Source organism: Sus scrofa, chromosome 11 (genome assembly GCF_054392235.1).
Source record: "Sus scrofa isolate SSC_HxYL_T2T_F1_AM1 chromosome 11, Sscrofa_HxYL_maternal_Yorkshire_Landrace_v2.0, whole genome shotgun sequence".
NCBI lineage: Eukaryota > Metazoa > Chordata > Mammalia > Artiodactyla > Suidae > Sus > Sus scrofa.
In genome coordinates, this window is record NC_139393.1 from 20461327 (window position 1) to 20471859 (window position 10533).

The following is a 10533-nucleotide window of genomic DNA, read 5'->3' on the forward strand; positions in this document are numbered from 1 at the left end:
ATCTGTTGATGGACATTTAGGTTGCTTCCATGTCTTGGCTATTGTGAATAGTGCTGCAGTGGACATCGGGATGCAGGTTTCTTTTTGAATCATGGTTTCCTCCAGATAGATGTCCTGCAGTGGGATTGCTGGATCTTCTGGTCATTGTTTTTAGTGGAACTCTCTGTACTTTAAACTCACTTTTGCAGTGACCCTAAGACTACTCTAAAAAAAAGTACTGTGGACCCTTGAATAACACTGGTTTGAATTGTGCAGGTCTGCTTATGCATGGGTTCTTTTCAGTAAAATGTACTGCAGTACTACATGAGCCATAGCTGGATCCCATGGATGTGGAGAGCCAACTGTGACGTTATATGCAGATTTGCAACAGCTGGCAGGGCTGGTACCCCTAACCCCTTCACTGTTGAAGAGTCAACTGTATATATGCCTTTGTATGTGTGTGTGAGAGAAAAAAATATATACATTATACACATATAATATATGCATCACACACACACACACATATATAAAGACAAAACAAGCTCTCCCCTTTTATCATGATTTAAATACCTTGTCCTTGGAAGAACTTAGTATTACACATACATATCCAAACATGAGAATTTCTGATGTGAATTTGACAAATAGAGAATTTCTAAAGAATTCCAACGCGTTTGTCACTCTGAAAGATTCAGTCATCCAAACTCTTCTAGCATTTACAAAATAAACTATTTATATAAAATGCTTCTTATCCAGCATCTAGTGGAGTTGGAAAGTAGATACAACAACACCACCCTGCTCCATCCCCACCCCCCCGCAGGGGTTGCCCACACCATTGTCCTCATGCAGTCTGGCCCCTATCCCCCTCTCCTTAGGAAGATGAGGCATGTAAACATCAGGAATTGAGTTAGCATCCGATGAATGATGAGACTTCTTCAATAAATTGATAGTCTCTGGTAACAAATGCAAATAAAGAAAAACACTGAACAAACTGTGCTTTTTACGGTGAACAAAAAGTATAGTAAACTCAGCTAAAGATTGTGGTCCAAGGATAGCTATTTAGAAAAATCCCTCAGTCATATATCAAACAGAGCAAGGTCCAAGCTGAAAATTTACATGCACTTTATAAAACCCACCAGCTCCTTGGAAAGACCCTGAATTTCCCACGTGTACACTATATAAATCACACAAGCATTCGCCATCCATTTGTCTTCATTTAGCCTTCAACTGCTTCATTCCCAAGGAATTGCTTGGGCATTTAAATATAACTTACTTCTGGGATGGTACAGTTTCTCAGCAAAGCATATAACTTCCCAGAAACCTGGGGCTTGAAAGAAAAATGTGGGCAGCCCTGGGACAGCATAGATAACTTACCATTAGATATAATTTTTTTTTTACAAAATGCCCTGGGCATAGGAATGGCCCTACCCAGAAGCTATATAATGGAGCAAGGGGCATGGAGGGGCCATTAAGTCCACTCTCCTGCCTCTGAATGGGACTGCACCATCCATTCCCCTGAGTCCCATGGGGTAAAGTGTCCAGGAAGGCTTTGAAGTGGGACACGAAGGGAGAAGTTTGACTGTTTGCAGGCAGGGTGCTGTCAGGATGTTGAAACCACCTGCTTATTTGAATGGAAAATTTGATATAGACAACTGTCAACCAAGGTTTAAAGAACATCCAAAACAAAGGGGAGACACTGAGGTCTCACTGTGGAAGTACCTGCAGAAAACAGCAACCATCCCTGGGTCTGGGGAACAAGGGAAGGGATTGCTAGAACTTAAAGCTTGGAGGAGCTGAGATCCAGATCCTGTGGAGTTGAGATCCAGACCTGGGAGGAGGGAAGCTGCCTGCTGGAGCTGGCTTCTCGGAGGGGTAGAATCTGGCTGTTCTGAGAGTGAACTTGAAATTGTTAATTGGAGGAGATGGCTGGTTCTGAAACCACCTGCCATGTCCAGAGTGAAGACCCAGTTCTGGGGTGATGTTGACAGCAAGAGGAAGCAAAGTAGGAAAGAATAAATTCCATCCCCCTTCCTCCCTTCCTTTAGGGAAGAACCACATCCAGCCCCAGTGTCCCAACATCCCAAAGCAGAGTGAGGAAGGATTTGGAGTGGATAAGCAATGAGATCCTGCTGTATAGCTCGGGGAACTATATCTAGTCACTTGTGATGGAACATGATGGAGGATAATGTGAGAAAAAGAATTATATATATAATATGCACATTATATGTAATATATACAATACATCAATTATTGGGTCACTTTGCTGTACAGCAGAAATTGACAGAACATTGTAAATCAACTAAAATAGAAAAAATAAAAATCTTATAAAAAAGGGAAGGTGAGTTTGCTGAAAGTTAGTAACCCAATAGCCACTTGGTGAGGCTTTACAGCTGGGGCACATGGTCCAACAACTCTGCTAAAAGAGAGACTGTCTGGGCACGAGGCAGCAGGATAGAAACCAGGAAATCAGTTAAGAGTCAAAGTGTAAATCCGGATGAGTGTGGTGGGTGATGGAAACATAGGTAACTGGAAGCATTCTATTGCCATATAAACATCATCCGTAAGATTCCTTGGTGAGCCCCAAACTCTGTCGAGGCAAACTATTCCATTGAGAATGGATAAGCAGTGAGGTCCTACTGGGAAAGACAATGATGGAAGATAACAAGAGAAAAAGAATATATATATATGTATGTATGGCTGGGGCACTTCCCTATACCGCAAGAATTTGCACAACATTGTAAATCAATTATACTTTAATTTTTTTTAAAAAAAGTTAAAAAAAAAAAAGATTCCTTGGTGAAATCTTTCAGTACCTTGGAGGGCAGGTGGCCTTGGCAAAATCAGTGAGCTTGTCTCTGTTCCTTCTTCTGAAGGCATCTTCACCTTAAGGTGAAAAAAGGAGCAGCTTTGTTTCCTATTAACCCAAAGACCCTGCTAACCAACTTTGAAATGCCTGCTTCAGGGTCTCTGGCAGTTTTGCAGACAACTGCATCCTTTCTCCTGTCTTGGGGGCAGAGCAGTGACTTTATTCTTCCAGTCAGTTATATTTGGAAGACCACTGTGGAGTCATGATAAGAAGGAGAATTTTTGCTCTGTTTTTTCTAAACACGGAGCACTGGCCTCAGCACGTCTGGGCATTGGAACAATGTGTCCTGTCTTCCATGACTTGGAGTTCCTTGCATTTGTACCAATGAATCATGTATTCAAATGCCATCATTACTCTGTTTTCCTTCTAGTCATATGCCCATTAGTGCTTTAATCATAGCTTTCCTCCTGAGCTGCAGTCAATGAGAAGTGAGCGGAGAATTCTACACCCTACTGTGATTGGAATTTTATAGCTCTGCTGAACTGTCAGACAGACTTCCTTCTTTTGTGGCAAAAAACAATATTTCCTTCCAATCAATATCTACCCTATTTTTTTCCTGAGCACGTGTGCATGTGCACGCATGCAGCAAAATACTCTCCTGTGAAAAGAGCAAGAGATGGATAAAATAAGTATATTGTCAGAAAATATCAAAGTGAAGATAAAACAGCCTAACAATCAGGTGCATATGTGCGCTGTTTATAAATGTTAGAGGCAAAAAAAGTGGAAGTTATAACCTGCCTCATCCGTTCACGTCAGCATGGACTGAATCATAGCAACAACGGTGACTCAAACATTAATTGGAAAGGAATTTGGGGAAGGAGAAGGTGCAGAGCGGGCAAATCTACAAACCATGAGAGTATCTGTCCCTGTGAAATGAGTCAACCTTGGTGTGGTCTGTTGACATTTCTCAGTGAACCATCACTGGGTATCTCTGCCAATCAAGGCAGTGGAGACCTTCCTCTTCTTTCTAAAGGCTAAGATAATAGATCAATGGTGGGTCTTGTCAACCCACCACTTTCTAAAGGAGATGCTGAACTTTCCTGGTTTGGGATTATCAACCCATAGACATCGCTAATGAAGGGGTACCTATTAGTAATCCTTAAAGCCAAACAGGAACTAAATTTAACCACAGCTGATAGTTTCTGCAAAGAATGTAGGAAACCAAAAGAGAAAAATGTTTTTAAATCATTAAGTTCTCCAAACCCAAATCAAACTGACTATCCCAGGCTTCTTCACCAAATAGGGGCCCATGGAAGGATGCTTCAGCCCTTCCAGGATCCAGCATGGCTGTGGAGTGGATCAAGACCAAAAACATGGAGGTGTCGCCTTTGTGAAACTTGGAAGATAATCTTGGGGTCAGGGGATGGGAGTGGAGAAGTACATAGAGACCGTCCCCAAATGAGATCCCTGCCTCTGGTTGTAAGTCTACTGCTAACTGAAGGTGTTTCACTGGAAGAGCTTTGGGTGAAGGAAGAGCTCATTGGCTGGTTCCACGGGAAATGTAGACAGTTCTTGGGGAAGGAGATAATTGCGAATTGGAAAGGCAGCTGACGACTAGAAGGTGTTTCATTTCTCTTCTCTGGGCACTAAGGCAAGAAAGAGTGTATTTGGGCATTTGGGCCAGTCAGTCATTCCCTCGGAATTCCTTGCCAGCATTCTTCTCTTGGCCCCTGACACTGACAATTCCCTTTTGTACTGCAGCCCTTCCCTCCCTCTCATGGCCACAAATGACGGACTGCTCCAAAGTCAGGTCTGGACCTCCTCTGTCTCTCCTCACACAGAGTCCTGTTCCACAGCTTTAAATAAATCCTGTTGACCAACAAGGCCGAGTGTGCCTGATTTGCTGATATCCACAGGTGGGCACCTGACCTCTATTCAACACATCTGCTTGGCAAACTAGCAGATGTCTCCAATATGTGTAAAATAGAGCTATTTCTTCCACTCCTCACCCAGTCTGATCCTAGGAGTCTCCCAGTCTCGGTAAATGGTACTACTTTTGCTTGAGGCGAAAAACTAGCAGTCATCTATTATTCACCCCATAATCAATCCAGCAGGGGCGTCTGTGATCCTGACAGATAGGACGTGTCTCCAGTTCACCCATTTCTCCCCATCTTCCTCTGATCCTGGCATCACCCCACTTCTGAAATGATGGCTATGATCTTAAATGATATCACTGCTTCCCCTTCTGAATACCTATAGCTCACTCTCCATGAAACTCTGCTTGATGATTATTTAAAACACAAATCAAATGGCATCATTCATGTTTAAAGCTCTCCAAGGACTTCCCACCGTACTAAAAAGTGAAATTAGCACTCTTTCCTTTGTTTGCAAAACTCTATGATACTTGTCCCTTTTTCTCCATTCCAGCCTCACCTTACATTTCTTCCTCCTGTGACCTCACCACATTCCAACCCACGGTTTTCTGTTTTTCCTCAAACACTCCAAGCTCACACCCATCGTGGAGCCTTTGACCTTGAAGTTCTTTTTGCCTCGAATGCTTTTCCCCTCAGATCTTTGCATGTCTAGCTTCTTGTTTTCCTTCGTGTCTCATCCCAGAAGTCACCTCCTCAGAGAGAACTTCCCTACCAAAAGTTAAGGTGTGAAGCTAAGAGACCCATAAGAACAGAGTCATGGGGCAGAAAGAAGTTTCTGAACTTGTTGCTCCTGGGCACAAGGCCTTGGGGATCCTGGAAAGCCCAGAAAGCATTTGCTGCACGGAGGCTGGAGGTCACAGGAACTTCCTTATCTTGGGAAGTCTTCAGAACATCTTATTACTAAAGTGCCATGATCTCTGTCACCAGAGTGTCTGGAAAAAAAGCAAGACCCAGGTAAGTGCATGCGTGAGTTACTAGGAGTCCAGATTCGATGATTTGCATTGCAACAAAGTGGTATGCGGGATTAGAATAGAAAAAACAAAAACAAAAAACAGCGACAGAGAATGGGAATGCAGAGGACCAGGGTAAAGAGATCATAAAAATTCTGACGGTGTTTATGGCCTGGTTAGGAGAGGAGTCAAAATGTACCAAAAAGGAGAAGGGGAAATTCAGAAAACAGGGAGAAATTCTCAGAAAAGTGAAAAGACTGAGAAAGAAAAGGGCATTGGAAATGAGAAGTATGCCAAGAATAGTGGATAATTAGTATAAACTTTATTTTCAATCTCTGTTGGTGCTAGAGGTAAATGGAGAACAGCTTGTCTTCCTGGAAAGAATTGCTAGTAGTGGAAAAGCAAAGAAGAAAAGTCAAAGAGCAATTCTCCTAATAGGACCAGCTACCGAGCAAGAGGCTGTCACACTGAATGAGGCTGGGAAGTCTATTTACCAGCCAAATACTATGCCAGCAGCAGAGAAAGAGCTGCCGAAATCTACTAGACCAGGATAACTATAGTTACTGGGGCTTGAGGGTAAATTCTGAAAACCCTCTAAGGGGGCAGCGTAGACAGATAGGAGAGAGGCTGTCAGGGTCTCTCTCACCATCAACAGAGAGCGATTGCGATTCTCTTAAGGGAAGAACAATTAGGTAGTAAATCCTCTGTCAATACGCTGGTTCTGAGTCTCTGTGTAGCTGGGTACAGCTATGGGTGACAAATTGAACATGCCAAAGAGGGTGACTAATTGGTTCAAAAAAGAGAATCTGTTGGAGGATAAAAAGATGTGATACACACACACACACGTGCATGCACACACACAATGAAATACTACTTAGCAATAAAAAGAATGAAATTTTGCCTTTTTCAACGACATGGATGGACTTGGAGGTTATTATGCTAAATGAAGTGAGTCAGACAAAGATGAATATTGTATGATATCACTTATATGTGGAATCTTAAAAAATAACACTAAGTGGTGAATATAACAAAAAAGGAAACAGACACACAGAAACAGAGCACGAATTAGTGGTTACCAGTGGGAAGAGGGAGGAGTGTGGTAATGGCAGGGGATTAAGAGGTACAAACTACTATGTATAAAATAAATAAGCTTGGATACAATGAGAGAGTCTCATACTAAGTGAGGTAAGTCAGAAAGAGAAAGACAAATGCCATATGATATCACTTATGTGTGGAATCTAAAATATGGCACAAGTGAACCTACCTACAGAGCAGAAACAGACACACAGACATAGAGAACAGACTTTTGGTTGCCAGTGGGAGGCAGGGGAGGGTGGGAGGGACTGGGAGTTTGGGCTTAGTAGATGCCAACTATTACATTTAGAATGGGGAAGCAGTGAGGTCCTACTGTATAGCACAGGGAACTATATCCAATCTCTTGGGATAGACCATGATGGAAGGTAATACAAGAAAGGGAATGTGTATAACATGTGTACGTATGTATGACTGGGTCACTTTGCTGCACAGCAGAAATTGGCACAGCATGGTAAATCAACTATACTCTAATAAAAACTTAAAAAAGAAGCTACAAGGATATATTGGACAGCATGGGGAATATAGCCCATATTTTATAACTATAAACAGAGGATAATCTTTAAACGTGTGACTCATTATGCTGTACACCTGAAAGTTATGTAATATTGTACATCAACTCTAACTCAAATTTAAAAAATAAGAGTTAATGCCTGGCACAGCCAGTTGTTAAATATTTTGACCTAACAAATGGAATCGGTCACATTTGACTTTTCGAAGGACTCAAGCCAGTGGCCTCACCCAAGGGTTCTGTGTCTAAGATGAAGAAGCAGGGAGGGAAAGGGGTTAATGTCATGATTGTAACTAAGGGTTAACAAAAAAACACGACACATGAATGAAGCAATTTGGTTCTCTGTATCTCAGCATCTTTGCTCTTTGCAAGTTAAAGTTCTAATTCTGAATAACTTAACACTATGTGCATTTCAATTTCCCAGTATAGAAAAATCATGCCTTTTCCACAATAAAATTAACTCCTTGTTTTATACATGAGGATGGGGTTAGCATTCTGGAATCAGATGTGTGACTGCCGTGTGTCAAACGTGAATTATTAGGAGTCCTGCTGTGGCGCAAAGGGATTGGTGGCCTCTCTGCAGCTCTAGGGCTCAGGTTCTATCCCAGGCCCGGCACAGTGGGTTAAGGATCTGGTGTTGCCGCAGCTGTGGTGTGGGTAGCAACTATAGCTTGGATCTGATTCCTGGCCCAGGAACTCCATGTACCATGGAGCAGCTAAAAAAAAAAAGAGAGAAAAAGTAAATAATTAAATATACAAAACTGGAAACAGAAATTTTCAAGGTGAGCTTGTGTGTACATGCATATACATATGTGTTGGCTGGTTGAGCTTGGCTGAGCTCTTTGCGACACTGTCTAGGTGGAGATGGGCATTTTGTTTTTCCTCTTGCGTCATGCCAGAGAAAAAACAATTCACCAGGAAAAATGGACAACATCAGTATCATTGATACATTGAATATCTCCTTTGGTTTGGGATTTATCAGAGAAGTAAGTAGATTTGGAAAATGAAAAACGGCTAGTATAAACTAACCTGTGTACTTAATCCCTGTCTTCTTTATTTCAGACTCAGTGTCTTCCAAAATTGGAGAGAAGGTGGGAATGTGTTTGTCTTGTTTTTAAACATTTCAGCTGTGTGGTCCTTGTTGTGAGGCAAGATTCCTTCTAGAATTCCTTGGACTGGAAGCAAAATTTCACTCTACATTTAAGGAAAGACCACGCTTGCCATCAAAAGCAGTCTTGAGCATCTTGAAGGTTTGGTTGGATATTAGACACAAAGAGAAAAAAAGTGTTGAATGGCAACATGCCAGCAGTTAGAGTTGGGTGAAACTTTTTAAGCTTTTTAATAATTTTGGCCCAGAGCCACTGCCTCCCAGCTTGGCAGAACAGGTGGAGGTAATAACTCTGCAGCCATTTTCTAGCAAAAGCACAGTATGAAGTAATTTTGAAAGGATTACCCCACGCTTTTATTTTTAAATAAAAAGTAAAAGGTGATGAAGCATATGGTACAGTATCTGGAGAATCTTACATGATGTTTGCTGTTGAATCAGGGAGAAATTTGCCAGTACATTTGGCCTTTAATCCTTTGTGGTAAAGACGTGTTTTATCTCATTCTTAACATGGAAACTACCTTGGAAGGTAAAATTGCGGATGGGGCAGGGCACATTATCATTCATATCTCAAACTGAGAATACCTGTATTCCAGCAAATGTAACCTCCTAAATTTCCACATTTCCTTTGTGCAAAGCACTGGGTCAGCCCTCAAAATATCTGAAAGTCGCATCAATATTTTAATATATACAAAGAAGTGTAGCTGACAGGTACTATCTGTATTTTTCTCTATCATTTGATTTTTGTACCAAGACCACACTGAAAAAACTCACAGAGAAATTGTCAGATATAAAATCTCTGGGTGAGATTTTTCACATGACTATCATCTTGTACACGTTTTTAGTGATATGTAACAGGGTTCATTTGGTGGGTTCACTTCTGTTACTCTTTAAGCTACAGCCAGGCATGTATAGTTGTTTCTTTGGGAAAGTTGCTCAATTTTGATTAAAATGTCTACTGACATTTTCACTGTATACCCTAAAATTTAGCACTGCATTTCTGCCGTGATACTCTAATTTTATCTTGCTAATGGAACGTTTAGAGAATAGACTAGACAAAGCAACTTCCTGCTCTAACAAACTGACATTCTGTGGATTCCCAGAAAAAGAAGATTAAACTCTAAAGCCTTACTAACTCAGAATTTTCTTGCGGGTAAACCAATAAGATTCATTTTCATTCAATTGATATCTCCTGGTGGATAATAAAATAAGAACATTGAAATCATCATAAGGCCATTAAAATCCTATTTTCCATTACTGTAAAATAAAACTGCCATGATGTAATATATACCATAATATCATGACATTAAGAATGTTATAGGTTCTTTCTTATACTTTTTATTTTTAAATTTTCCTAATAAAATATGAATTATTTTAGAAAGAGTATAAGATTAAAAATTTTACATTTATAAAGGTCTGAAGAAATGTAAATTCCTGAATGGAAAATTTTAAGATTTATAAATTAAGAAACAATTTTAGAGTGGAGATAATAGTCAAAATTGTTCTGAGAATTTGCTTCTCGAAATAACTCCCTTGAGTCTGTTTCATTAATTTTTTTAGTCAATTAACTATCTTTTGCTCTAAGTGTTGGTTGAAGTAATGTGAAGGCAAAAATGTATTATTTATACAATTCTCATTAGTATTTTCTAATTTCAGCAAGCTATTTCTTTGTCATTGTGCCATTTATATACTCTTTTATAACCTTATTAACTGCCTGCAAATAAAATCTTTTGCTTTCAAGACAATGTTCTTCTTAAATGCTTTTAGTTTTAATTGCAATATTTTTCATGTTGAATTTGTTTAAGCCACATATATTGTATTCAAGCAGATGTTTATGAAATGAATATTCATATTGAGTTTATGCGGCTCATAACTCCACATATTACAGATTGTTTCAGATGAAACTTTTTCTTGTCACTTAAGAAAATGCACTCAGAATAATATTTAAATTACATTTACACATCTAATAGACATCCAGTCATTTTAATATCTCTGTACTATCGACCGTTGATAGGAAACTATAATCTGGCACACTCGGGATTTATTTCTAGTGCGCAGTGCATTTGAAAGTGCTAGAACCTGTAGCACAGCATTTTCCTGGAATGTCATCTGCCATCGACGTGCATTTTCGTTGTTGTGTGTCTGTCTCTTTGGCTCTC

The 10533-nt window shown here is 40.2% G+C and overlaps 1 long non-coding RNA gene across 1 annotated transcript; it reads left to right on the forward strand.

Annotated features, from left to right (window-relative positions):
• The first annotated feature begins 5287 nt into the window (after window positions 1-5287).
• Window positions 5288-10119, forward strand: LOC146398575 (uncharacterized). Its single transcript, XR_014819461.1, has 2 exons — window positions 5288-5670; window positions 8332-10119. It is a non-coding gene; the product is annotated as an uncharacterized LOC146398575 (long non-coding RNA).
• Window positions 10120-10533: the final 414 nt, after the last annotated feature.